Source organism: Pipra filicauda, unplaced genomic scaffold, assembly GCF_003945595.2.
Source record: "Pipra filicauda isolate LSUMZ 115617 unplaced genomic scaffold, ASM394559v2 scaffold31_size4109673_pilon, whole genome shotgun sequence".
NCBI classification, from domain to species: Eukaryota; Metazoa; Chordata; class Aves; order Passeriformes; family Pipridae; genus Pipra; species Pipra filicauda.
The window spans coordinates 299,633-313,944 of record NW_024104443.1 but is presented as its reverse complement, the minus strand read 5'-3'; the positions used below and the strand labels follow the sequence as shown (position 1 = coordinate 313,944).

General features: G+C 42.6%; 1 protein-coding gene across 2 annotated transcripts in view; it reads left to right on the top strand.

The window, feature by feature from the left end:
• The window catches only part of MAD1L1 (mitotic arrest deficient 1 like 1), a 351,438-nt gene that overhangs the window by 143,664 nt on the left and 193,462 nt on the right, over positions 1–14,312 (top strand). The window lies entirely within an intron of this gene.

The window sequence follows — 14,312 nt, the reverse complement described above, 5'->3', positions numbered from 1 at the left end:
TTTCTCTTTCTTTGTGTCTGGTTCCATCATCATGTAGATTTAGATGTTCTAATTCAAATGGAGTAAAACTTGTAGAAATTACTCCTTGGGTTTGTGTTCAAGTCATAAAAGAGACTGTCCCACTCTGCATAAAACTCTGTTGCTTCTGACATCTTTAAAAATGCTGTTTTCTTGTCCTGGGAGATAGGGACTTACGTCAGGCAGTACTGGCTCCAGTGACCTTTAAATCCTTAGCAAGCAGAGCAGTGTGGTGTAGATCACTATCATGGTATAGATCCATTTCCTCCCAGTGTCTCAGAAAAAGGAATTCTGCGAAGTTTTGGGCAAGCTGATAGAGATGTAACACCAGATAAAATGGAAATTTGCCTCAATTTGTCTGTCTCAGAAGTTGCTCTGTGTTGTCTTTTGATCACTGTATTGCTTCCCACCAGGGAGAGCAGGAATAGGTGATGCTGACATAAAGGGATAGGTGGCTATTTTATCTGCTTCCTTAGTTGTTCCCAGCAGTGGCTCTAGGTTGTTGCAGGGAGATTTCCTGAGTTGTTTCTTTGATTATGTCGGGTGTGCATGTTTGTCTTCAGGCAACAGCAAATTATCTTTTCTTCTTCAGGTGAAAGCGTGGAAGAGTGTGGGAACCAATTGCTATACCCCTTTAATTATTTGTTGGGAACAAATTCTAAGTTTATTTTCATGGGTATGGATTAAGGGCTACATGGAAAATTTCAGAAAGGAGCTGTGTTCTCTGGTGGTTTGTTGTGTGTGATGTCAACCTTTAAGCCTTCCAAAGACTTTGCTGGAAGCAGGATTCAAAGACCTGATATTTTTCTCATAAAGTAAAATTTTACGCTTCACTTGTTTGTGTTTGCCTTTCTGACTGCAGTGTTGACTGCTGGATCCCATCTGTTTTGAAATTTTGGGGGAAAGTTTTTTGTTCTAGTAAAAATCGACAAACTGGAGAGGGAAATTGAGGTGCAGGCAGGACCCCTGGTGCCTCATCATCAGGAGCAGCAGCTGTAATCAACTGCCAGTAGATCAAAGTCAATGAGATGGTCGGTGGCAGCTATTAATAACTTCTGACATAATGCTCTGCGCCCTCCCAGCTCTGCTGAGCCTCCCCATGACTCTCAGAAATGTTGACACCTGAATGACTCAGCTCACAAACAGAGGAGGCTGCTGGAATGAGGCACCTTGGAGCCTCAGTGGTTTCTGAGATGTGGGAGAAACAGCCTCTGTTGGAGAGTGAGGAGGGAAGGAAAAGGAGAACTTGAGCATGTTTAAGTCAGTATGGCAGAAGGGTTGGGGCATCCCAGGAGCCTCTGGTGTGGATGGGACTAGGAGGGCAGCACACAGTCAGCTTGTAGAGTAGCACAGGAGGATGAGAAGAGCTGATCTGTGAGCATCGTCACGTGGCAGCAAAGCAAGAACGTGCACAGCTGTTCCAGGGGGATCCAGGGGAGGTCTGGGGTGGCTGCAGAGAAGGACAGTGATGGATCTGAGCTGAGAAGGCCTGTCTGACACTATTACTTTTTGATAGGCTAAGATGGTTAAAGTGTGGCAAACAATCAAGATCACCACTTAGCAGGGGATGTGCCACTGGGGAACTCCAGTTATTCCCACAGAGGAGTGTCTGGCACCCAGCAGGCACTGGGACACAGTCCCTGTGTGTGTGTTGCCCCTCTGCTGGGGAGGCTCCAGAAATCACTGTGGTCCAGGAGCTCTTTGAGTTAAAAAAAGCCCTTGAAGAGTCAAGGCAGATGCATCCTCTTGCATTACATTTTGTACCTTCTGCCTTTCAGCTTTGTTCATAAATTATAACATTTGCACCTTGAACAATGTCTAACCTCTCTGATTTCTTTTCTCACAGGTTTTTTTTTTTTTTTTTTTTTTTTTTTTTTTTGGCTACAGAGTAACTAATTTACCCAAATCCCTTTCTGTGCCCCCTAGAAGAGAGCCCTTTAATACTTTCTTTTTTCTTGTTTCTTCTGGCAACCCTAATCTGTCACTGGCAGCCCCACCTCTGACAAATCATAGAGGGGGAAAAGTGAGTGTTCTTAAGAGGGATTTTTCCTTGCTCTGAAAAGGGAGATTTTCCCATACATTCCAGCAGCAGGCTGAAAGCTATGGTGAAGAAAGAGTGATAGAGATAACACTGTAGGAGAGAGGAGGAAGCCATGTGGGACTGGGAAGATTTTGGGCTGAGGCAACAGCTTTTAACTCATTAGGGAGATGAGGTCTCTGGTAAGTCCTTTGCTGGGTGTATAAATGGAAGTGGGAAGCTGCTTAAAAGAACACAGGGAACGAGAGAGGAGTGTGTAAACCCTGGGGGGAGCTGTGTGTGTGTGTGAGTGTCTGTTGGGAGGATGGAGTTAGGAGATATACAGAGCTGTGCCCCAGCCCAGCTGCTGGGAGAACTGCTGTGGCTGAATTAAACAGCACCTGGATTACAGGCACCTTTCAGAAACTGGGATACAGAAGGATGCTTTGATCCTGTATCACTTCAGAGGTGAAGTGATGCTGCAGAAGAACTAGTCCTGTCAGAGCCTGATGGGGCAGAGGACTGGAAGGCAAAGAGAGGCTGATAGAGAACGTTTTAAATCCCTTTCATTGATGACCAACGAGAAAAGCTGGATCTCTAATGCATGGACATGCAAACAGGGATCTGTTTTTCTCCTCCACAGAACTGCCCGCCCCCAGCCCAACCCCTTCCTCCACAAGGCTGATGTGGTTGGAGAGGCTCAAGGAAGCACTTTATGGAGTGTTGAATGTAAGGCATGGAGAGATGCAAAGAAAAATGTCATCTGAAATGGTGGCTGCAAAAGCAAGCAGGCTGTGTCAGCCCATTTCACGTGGTTAATGAAGTGTCACTCACCATCTTTTAAAAAGTGTGTTTTGGAACTGAAGAGGGAATGAGTTTGTCCCTGGCCAACCTGTCATAAATACTTAAATACTGTAACTATGTTTCTGTGGCAGCCTGATTTTTTTTGATGCTGGTGATATTCTCTTGCCAGTCTTCGTTTTACCACCTTAGCTCTCATTACTTCTAATTTCAAGGTAAATATGACAAAACAGGAAGCTTCTGTGCATGCAGCAGCTATTGTGAAAAAGCTTTGATATGGAGTTCAGTGTTGGAAAAGTTAAATCCAGCTGCACAAAAGAGAAATAATCATAAATATAACTCCATTAATAGTGATTTTATTGCAACACTCTTGGCTCCATACGAAACTTTAATGAAGAGAGATTTGCAAGGAAGACTCACGCTGACACCTTCAATGATCTCCAGCATCTTTTACATTGAGAGATTTACACTGTCTGTGAGCACCATATGTACCCTAATCAGTTCATTGTGAGTCTGACGGTTTCAGCACACGAAATGCCATATGTTCTGTGTTTTGTTCCACCGCGGGCATTAGTGGTGACCCTAAAACTCATTGACCATATATTGGCTCTTAATCTGCCCCTGATGTTGATTTTGTGATGTTAGTCACCAATCTGCTCCTTGCCAAGGGGGTTACTCAGCAGTCGCACCGGTGCTTAAAGTGCTTAATTTTTACGTGTGAATGCATTAAAATGTTAATTTGAGCAGTTAAGAGTTCTTTTACCCAGCTTCCCCCTTCAGCACTTTTTCACTTTACCTTTTTTTTTTTTCCATCTTGGATCTACACTTTGTGTTTATCTTGCTCCTTTGCCGTATTTCCTCTCCCCCTCAAAAGTAAATTGCTTCTTCACGTAGCAGAAGGGGTTTCTGCCATGGTGGGAACTTTACAGAGACATTTCCTCCTATCTGTGCAAAGTACAGAGGAGTTTGTTTTAGTTTTCAGGTTTCTCTTGCCTACTTTCTGTACCTCTCTGCTGCCATCCAACCTTTGTGCACTGTTTTTTTCCTTCGGTGACAACTGTAAGATGCAGTGGGAAGATTACTCTGCTCACTTTGAAGTCCGTAAGGAGCAAATCAGAGCTTTCCTGCCACTCCAGAATGGCATATGTTTCACTTGCCCAGACTTCTGCTGTCATTGTAGCATCTTATCTATGACTCATGTGGGAGGGAACAGTCTCTCTCTGGAGATGGTGCTAATGCTCTCCATGCATCAGCTACCACTGATTGCTGGAGCAGTCACAGTGCTGGACATCATCTTCTGACAAAACAAACACCTTGTCGGAATAGCATTTTGAACCTGAGTGCTTTGGTATCTCTTGGCATGCTTGAGCCTTCTCAGGAACCACTGTGGTCCTTTGCTTTTTTTTTTTCCTTTGCTGAAGGAGAGTAGGTCAGACCTGTGTTCTCCTGCAACCCTGCAGAATGGATTGTCTTGGGTTCTCTGTTGTTTCACGTGTTTCATCTTCCTTCAGACCTGACTGACCTTGTCAAATCAGGGAGTCATTAGTTTTCTCCCCTCCCTTTTATACCTGCCAGTGACTGTGTTTTGGGAAAACACCTTGCAAATAATCATCATATAAATGAGGAAGTCAAGTCACAAAGGGCCTTAATGATTTGTTAAAGGTGACAGTCTCTGCTCTGTGGAAGAACAGTGCCTCTTAAAACCAGTTGATACTGCAGCAGAACCTGTCTCTATGTGACTGAGGCTGCCTTTTTTTTTTTTTTTTTGTCAAGCTAGATTTTAAAACTCAATTACTATTAATTTTTTTTTTTTTTAGGAGATTGGTCATTTGGGATCTGTCCTGAAAGTTAGTAATTGCTCAAGAGAATCAGTCCATGGCACTGCCTTGGATATTCTGCACAAGGCAGCATTGTTTTCATGACAGGGAGATTTTTACAGCTATTTTTAGTGTGTGGATGCTCTGACAGTTTAAGAATGGCTTTAAGTCAGCAGTTCCTAGGGACCACAGCTAACTGGAAGCAACCTGCATCATTCTCAAGAATGAGAATGTCCTGTCACCAACTTGTGTAGGGTGAATCATTAAATAAGACAACTTCTAGCTTGTGATAAGCTCCCTTATAGGCAAACCCCCAGAAAAATACCCCCCATTGCAGACCAACGAGCAACCATAAGGACACTTTTGCCTCTGGGCTGCATATTGAAGGCCATGGGACAGAAAAGCATTTTCCTACATTTTCCAACTCTTCTGCTCTCGTGTCCTTTGAGTGCAGGAAGGACAGGGGTAGACAATTGTCATTGCCATCACCTCTTGCTGCAAGTCACACTCCTGGTGTAGATGCAGTCAGTGACACTCTCCCCCCTAGTTCTCTTCCTTGGTTTTGATTCTCTAAATGTGAAGATGTCTAGTAATGATAAATCTAAATGATCACCTGTGCTCTCAGTGCAGGGAGTTTAGGATGGACTCTGGCTGTGTTTCAGCCTGCAGGAAGCAAGCCCAACCTAGGTGAGACCGTGCTGATACCCCCATCCTGCTGTCTAGGTGTGATGTTCAGAGGATGTGGGAATGCTCCTGTACTCTGCATCTAAAGGATCTCACTTCAGCCCGAGCAGATTGAGAGATGCCAGCAACAAAAAGATCTCTCCTTTCTCCCAACTATGCTCCACTTAAAATGCTCTTGGTATGAACAAATCCTCCTGTAGCCTCTTCTGGTGATGTTATGAATAACCCAGCACAAGAGAGGCTTGAACTAAGGAATTTGGATTAACTTCAGATGTCCCTGGCTGTAGGAAACAAGAGAAACAGATGAACTGGGTCTAAATTCCTACAGAAGATTTAAAATTGGTTCTTTCTTAGTGATGTTTTGGACAGAGCCGATAAGTGATGTGCAGTTATGAGTCATATTTACCACAATAGAACAGGGGAGAGCGTTTCATGCAACGTTGAGAGCTTTAAAATGCTTTACACTGGAGAGCCTGCATGCCTGTGCTGAGAGATACAGGCTCTGCAATTAGATGTCTTTAGGTGGAGGAGGAAGCAGCAATACACTTGGAGTGGGAGCAGTAGCCCCATTGGCAGCAAAGACATTGCATAAAAGAGCTACTTCTGTGCAACGTGGTGCAAATTCCCCTCCTGCTGCAACTGGGGAGCAGGGACTGAATTGAGGTGCAAGCGGAGCAGTGATGATGTGTCTCTCTCAGGCATAAAACAGAAAGAAAAAGGCAAACTAAGCAACTTTTGGGGACTAGAGTTAGGACCAGGTAGCTTTCAACTTCTTAAAGGGAAGGCTTTGAAAGAGTAGAAATATGTTCTTACGTCGGTCTCCATCACTTGGTGTTGCAGGCAGTGTGGAGGGACGGATGGGAGGCAGTAGGGAGGTTGCTGTGCAGGTTTCTTTAGTGCTTGCACCAGTTTCCAGTGTTGCTTTCCACAATTGCAGAATTGTTTGGGTTTTTTTGCAACATTAGAGAAACATTTCACATTAGGACAAACTGCTTTTTGCATTTAATTCAGAGATTTAACCCCTATGAATCTCTTCCAAGCGGGAAAGAGCGATGATTTGGTGTAGCATTGGTCTCACCCGTGTGGATCGTGCAGCTACAGCCCATGGCACTGCTGTGCCACACATGTGGTAGCAGAGTTTGTCTTTGGGGGTGCTTGAGTGATCCTTGGACAGGAATGATCCCAACAGCTTCCAAGGTAGGTGGTCTCTTTCTGGAGCGGGGTGATGGGATCTCATCAGAGGCAATGCCACATCCTCTGGAGCACTTCCAGCCCCTGAAGTGTGTGGAACCTATTCATGTGGCTCAACCACCAGACGAATGTTATGGTGTCTGACTCTTTGGGAACAGGAAAATTGGAAAAATAGGCCAGGACTGACTAATTTCTCTCCAAGCTAAAAATTGGACTCCTTTAGGTTATGTTTCCCAGAGGAGCTCCTGAGTTCAGTGCTTTTCCTCTCTTTTGAACTGTGTGAGTGAATCAATCAGGCTTCAATGCTCAGGCCAATAATGTCTCCTATTTGTTAGAACTACTACTTAGGAACCTTCTCACATTGATGCAAGCTTTAACAGCTCATGGAAACCAAGCAATTCAGGGGAGGAAGGAGGTAAATATCTCATAAAAAAAGTAGAAGCTAAGATTGCACATCGGGATAATGTTTTACATGGAAAACACCATGGATATTTTAGCTGGTCCCTAACTTTGCATTGTATTAATGACATTAAACAGCACTTGTGTGGGTGTCTTAAAAGATGTTCTGAACTTGTAGAGATTTGTTGATTTTTATAATGATTGGATTTGAATTCTGTGATTTGTAGTACTTCATTTCAGAATAATTGCATAATCTCTGCATAATTTAAGATTTAAAGTATGTATTTGTAAGTGTTCTCATGTAATCTTTTAATTTATGACGATGGTCTCCTGTAAGAAAGAGAGATTAATATTTTTAATTATTACTTTCCATTTAAAAACATGCTGTAAAGATTCCAAGGGTTTCCTGCAGGGCCTCCACGTAGGCCCAGGACAGTCCTGCCCAGTGTGTTTCTGTGGCGTCCAGGACAGAGTTTTGTTGCAATCCTATTATGAAATCTTATTCCCAAATAGTTATAACATATAAACAGAAAAAGTGCTTTGAGAAAACAGCATCAACACAGGCTTGTTCCCATGCTCTTGTGGATCCTAACATTCCTGCTCTTTGCAGTTTGCAAGGATTATAAGATCCACTTTAATGCACTTAATACTTTGTTATCGTGGCAATTAGAACAACAGTAGTCGCTGTCTTGGTTTTCTTTTGAAGCCCATTGATTCTTTACTTTGGCCTTAATTACAAGTAGTAGAAGAGGTGTTTCTTCAGGGAACTAATTAGTCTAAAAAGCCTGGTTCAGCTAGTGCCTGTGCACAGTTAGTCGAATGGTACCTAAATGCAAGTTGCAGTTGTTTTGTTTCAGAACAAACATACATAATTAGTACTTCTCCACGGTTAGGAGTTGTGTTTGCTTCCATCCATTCACCTGTCTTTCCCTATGGTCTGGTTTGTCCAGAGGCTGCAGCACCTCCATTTCTCCAGCCTGGTTTGTATTAAGGTCATGAACTAGAGTAGAGCACTATTGCCAGTTATAACTTGAACAGAATTCAGAGAAAGGTGCCTGGACTTCTCTTTATTTTTCTCTTTTTCTTTTTCACTTCAATGTGACCAGCCTACCAATATTTGGAAAAGGCTGGAAGCAGAGTAAGTGAAAAGCCCAGCTGATAGCGGTTTTCATCATGCTGTGAATAAAAACTAAGCTGTTGATATAGATCTGCTCTGTTCAGGGGTGGTCCAGGTAAATTGTAAGGAAAAATTCTGTTTTCTCAGAGGCTTTGCAATTTATCTATTTGCTTTAATCAGTGTTAATGTCAAATGTGCTTCGATTGTGCTAAAAGCTTTTCAGCAAAACAAACTGGAAGTCCAAAGTTGCGGAGAAAGCCACAGTCTTCCTGTAATGCAAGTTGTAACATTCTTTTGAACTTTATTTATGCTGTTTAATAAAACAGGCAGTGCTATAGAGTACATGTGCCATGAATCCAGCTGTAGTGACAGTATCATGGCTATGAAATGCATGGCACATTGATTTGACTTATTGAACTGATTTATGTTTTCAATTTGTTTAAACGACTCTAATGGTTGCAGCTCTGACAGATGTACGCTCACATTTCTAGTTCTATTCAAGCCCACATTAAAACCAGAACTGATTCCTTGTTTAAAGCATTGATTTTTATCTGTTCTGTGTTCCTGTGCCTGCAATCCACACGTCAGACTCCCAGATGTGAGTTCTTGTATCATCAACTTTGCTTCCTTTTGGAAAATCATAGAAACAGTTTCATTGGAAAGCAGATTCTTGGAAGAGTTGCTAAACCCAAATATTTTTGATTTTTAAAGGAAATCAACAAGAAGCTTGAAAGATTACATGTTATGGTATTATTGGTGTATGAAAACACAATGAGTTATTCAGTAACCATGAACAGAGTAATTACTTTGTAGAGGTAATTTCAAGTAGAATATCTTGTGTAATGGGAGAGGGTTTGAGGCTTCTTTGTATAAAGGTTGCCACTGTACATTATTTGTATACACGAAGAAACGATGAGTGTCTGTATCAGTATCAATTATGGAAGTATCTCTTGAGAGCCCACAAACTCTGAATTTTTCTTGCAGTCCAGGCTGTGCAATGCAGTTGGGAACTGGCCTGATGGTAGAGACCATAAACCAATAATCTTTGTGGCAGATATTATTGCTAAGCTCGTTGTTACCAACGCTACCTTTGGCAATTATATTCTGAGTACTCTCAATTTTATTAACATACAGATTCAGAGTTCTTCACTTTCTGATCATCTGGCTTACTGCCTTTTACAAAAGGTCATTTCATCAGTGAAAATGCAGCCTTAGGATAGATCAGCTCCCCGATTCCTCAAATATTCAGATAAAATATGTGCTCCTTTGACCTCCATGGGTTCCCCTTAGCAAATTAAGGTGCTGGTTTCTGAAGCATTCTGTGACCTCTTGTGTGAAGAAAGGCATTAGGGACAGCTGGAATGATGTCTGCAGGGCCACAGGGACAAAGCCCTGGCTCTCTGTGTGGGAACACTCAAGCAATGACTAAGCCATGTCCATTAGTTCTTTGCCTTGCTCACATATGGGTGTGAAAGGGCAGGAGCCCCTCTTTCAGAGTGCTGAAATGAGACACCCCTTCTTCAAAGAGCCTTGGCTGGAGGTACCTGGGCCCCCAACGCTTGGGGAGGGATTGCTCTGTGCTCAAAGATCATCTGAGTGTACTTAATTGTCTCTCAACTGCAGCATGGCAGCACACAGAGCTGCTGAAAAGAGAGAATTGTTAGCATTATGGATGGTATTTATTTAGAGCTGCTCATTGTGCTTGGCACAGGCTGCCTGGGGGCTCGTGAGGAGTGCAGAGCTACCTATGCAGATGGATGTAATTCCTGGGAATGTTTATAGCTGTATAAAATACACAATGAGTCTTAAATTCTTTCAACATACATGGTACTAAACATACCCAAGCTTGTATGAATGTGTTAATTATTTTCATGTATTATGGCTCCCAAAAAGCACAATGTAAATACATGTTTATACATACATAAGTGTCCCTAGGAAAGCATGTCTAAAGAACTCCAGATGAGTGATTTTATGCTCTTAAAATAATAATGTCCCAGGCTAATTCTACAGGCTTTTTATTGCTTTGCTGTTTACGTACATTGCTGAAGACAGTAGGTGAGACTGTCACAGCTGTACAGAGAAATGACATTTATCTTCCAAGTGCAGCATGACCTTATCGTTCATAAGTGGCATTTCCTCTCAGGATAATGAGCACCTTTTTATTTAGGCCATGCAAGACCCACAGTCATTGTATCTGATTTCTACAGCCCATCAACACTGTACACATTACTGTAATTATTGTGGATATTATTTTCTGTTGCATTCCGCTTGCTCTTTGGATTACACTTGGTCCTGAACAGAAAAGGGGATTGAGAAAGGAAAATGTCACACTCAAGTCTTCATGAATATCTGCAGGCTGCTGCATGGCACAAATACGACCACTCCTACAGCAAATGTACTTTTTTATACCCTTCCTATACGACCTCCTGCACAAAGAGAGCGAGTCACCATTTTGACATGTACCGACCTAAGCTGGTACGTGACGAGAAGCTTAAAACAAAAAAAAACAAGTGTTGACAATTCTTCCTTGCAAATATTTATGTCGGGGAGCTCTCTCTGTCGTGCTCCATGTTGCCTTGCCTCAGCTCTCTTGCTTGATTTAACTTTGCCTGCAGCGTTATGTGTGTGTACTCACTGCATCCCTCGTGGTGCCCACTCACCAGCGAGCCTGGACCCGCCTCTGAAACAGAGCTCCCAGCCTCTGAAACAGAGCTCCCAGCCTCTGAAACAGAGCTCCCAGCCTCTGAAACAGAGCTCCCAGCCTCTGAAACAGAGCTCCCAGCCTCTGAGCATCCCACTGTGTGGCAGAGGAGAGGTTCAATACAGCCTGTACCTTTTGTGGCAGGAGCTAATAACTGAGATTATCTCGGCATATGTTCCTGCTTCTTCCCTTTCTCTGCCAAATGGAGATCTTTCATGTTTCTATAGCACAGCTTTGCTAGGCAGGCGTTCAGGAGCAAGGAGGCTCAAAGGTTTCTAATGGGACCATCAGGCAGTTTCACCTTTTGCCTTGTCAGGCTGCATTTGTTGGAGCAAGAAGCAATTGTGGGTTGCTGGATTGCTTTCCTGAAATGAATTGCTGTTTGCTTCACTCAGAGAAGATAAACACTCGCATCTCAAAAAATATCATCCTGTCTGGCATCTTTGTTGGCAGTCTCAGCAGAAGGGCCAAAGGAAACAAATGGACCATGTCTAAGATAAAATTGCAGTGCTCCCTCTGGAGTTAATCCTTTCAGCCCAAAACTGAGCAGCACTGATGGGACGATGTAAGGAAATAGGCCCTTCTGTTCCTTCTGCTCAATTTTATGGATAAAGAAAAGACTTCAGCCTCGAGTTGATTAATCTTACACTTGGCCCTCTCCTGCAAGATTTTACAATGAAAATTTAACTGATGGTTGGCAAACACAGAAAATGTATTATGCCTATGCAATGCAAGAATAGTTCTCTACTTGTTCTGTTCTTGTCTGCACTGTTTTTTTGTAGCCCTTGCATACTCTTTCCAAACCTTTTTCTAAAGAGGGGAAGATACTAACTACTGGAACTTAAAAGTTTGGATTTCAGGCCATTTTGATAGCCTTCTCCACCTCCCTACAAGAGAAATTAGTTTGAGAAAGCTGTAAATCTGTGCAGAGCTGGCCTGGGATCAGCCTTCATCCCCATGGAGGAGAAGGCTCTGAGGAGGTCCTGGGCTGCTTATTGCAAACTTCATGTGCTGGGCAAGGTCTGCCATGGAGTTGCAAGGAAGCACTTTGCAGGAGTAGTGAAGGACCTTAAAGCTAGTCAAACTCTTTGGAAGGGGGAACCAGGTGGTTTTCTGCTCCTTGGATTCTGTAAGCCTCCTTCAGGCTTGAAAGAAGGAGCATAAGATTAAGAGGACTAATTAAAGAGGATAATTAAGTTGGCTGCTTTGACGAATGCCAGAAAGCTGGAGACTGAGGATGTTGTGGGCAGTCAGACTAGCTGTGGGAAAGAGGAGGAGAATGAGCAGACAGTTGGAACAAGAACTGTGAAATAAAAATTCCAGTTATTTTGAGAAATGATTATTCAATATTTAAAATGTAGTTTATTAGAAATTTTCCTGCAAATGTTTTCCAGAAACAAGGCTCTCTCTGTGTATGACTCAGATTCTTCCAGCTCTGTTTTTCATTGACACGAGTATTTTCATTTTCTTATGACGTGGATGGCTTAACTTTAATAGTGTTGAGTCCACTCCTGTTATGATGACTCTTAGCACAAGACGGCTGCACAAACACTTCTAGTGCTTCACTTCAATGGCTGCACTTCATATGTTGAATTTGATATGTAGAAAAGACTAGAAAATAGTCCAAGATGGCCCACAGAAGCTTGACTTCTCACTTAAGACTGTTGATAACCTAAAACCCTTCTTTAACTTGTAGGTGTGTGGGGATCTTCAGGGCATCCTCAGTCTGAAGTGTGTGTGCCTTCTCCCATCCCTGATCCTTCATTCTCTACAAAACTAGAGGCAAAAATGTAGTTGTGCATTTCATACATTTGAATGTCTTCTTGTCTCTATCCTTCCTTCCCACACACCATTCTTTTCTGTTTCTTTATATTTTTACCACGTTTCTTCTACCTTGTCAGCCACCTCCTTCCCAACAAACCATTAAGCAATAACAAGACAAAACAAAAAAACCCCTTGCTGTTCCCTTCAAGTGCTTGCCTTGCATTTGTTTCCTATTTATAGCTGATTCATTTAAACCACAGTGGCAGTCAATCAGAAATGTGGTGAATCCTTCTTTCAAGAGCGTGCCAAGAGAGGATCTTTTTAGTTTGCTTGCTTTTTTTTTTATGATTTTTGTTGGAACCTCTACAGCATGCCTAAATTCCATTGGGATTTATTTATTTTGAATAAATTCTCAAATAAAAGTAGCAGAGTTTTGTTCCTCTTCAAAGAAGTTACAGGAGCATGACCATGGTGTGCAGGGATGTTTGATTTTATTTGAGAGTATTTTACACATTTTTTTTTTCTTCTAGTTGGCATCTTGGACGATTTTTTTTACTTTTTCCATCTAAGGAATTTCTTTGGATAGAGAGACTGTTAACCTCTTTTTTTTCTTTCTTTCTTTCTTTCAGTTTTTTTCCCCTACAACTTCAGGCAAATTCTGCCTCTAATCTGTTTGTAGTACAAACCTGATGGGGTATAATATTAGAATTGTAAATTGTGACTGCCCGTGTGGCCTTACAGAGGTCACATGATCTTTGAGCTTGGGTTTCCCCTTTTGTTGAGCAGGTTGGTGCTACCATCTTCAGCCCTTTATAGGGTCTTGGAGAGGTGGAGGAAGTTTATATAGGCAGATCCCAAATAGCAAGGCAGGAGCTGTGGGTGAGACACTTGTACACCATAGGTGAGATGTTGCGTGAGACTCACATTAATAAACTCAGCTGGACTTTTACTGGTTTCATGGGACATGCTGAGGTGTGGAGTGTTGCCAGAGTCTCTGAAGTGCAGCTTGTCTGCAAGGAGCCTGGAAACCACTGACTTATGCCATACCTGGAAGTGGAAGTGCTACCATTCTCCTTCAAGGGGAGGAGCTCTTTGGTATGGGGAGGTATGTGTTGGGAATAGAAACTTTGCAATTTTTTTTAAATACTTCAAATTACTCAAAAGGACTAAGGTTGTTTCTGCTTTCCCCAAAGAGATTTAGAAAGCAAATACTGTTTTAAAGTGGGTCTCTGCATTTGCCAGAGCATTTGCAAAATATTTTAGCAGCCAATAGATGTACTAGTTTGGGGTTTTCCCCCTTTTTTGTTCTGCCCTTACTGCTCCTTCTTTTTATGCCGTGACACCCTGGCAGGACAAGAATGAGGCAGAGTCATCTGGAGGGCTGACTCAGAAAACAGATACATAATTCCAAAAGTAATTCCTACTTGGCCTCAAACATAAATATACCTTCTGTGTCAAGGAGCCTCTGCTAACCTTGCCTTGCTCACAGTGCTGTGCAGATAGCACAGGAGCAGGAAGGTACAGGCTGAAGGAGGACAATTATCCTATTTGTTTTTTCCATCTCACCACCCGTGATGGGATTTGATTCTGTGCTCTGGACCCTCCTGGGTCAGTTGTGTTCAGAGCAGCCGTCGGCGCAGATCAGCTGTGCTAAGCACACTGTGACATTTGGAAATCCCTGTCTGGAAGGGGAATTGAGCAATGAGCTTCTGCTAATTATAATAGCTATGTTTAAAATGTGATGTTTGCTTTGTTCAGCAAAATCCAACTATACAGCCAGACTAGAGGCTGGAAACGCTCTGG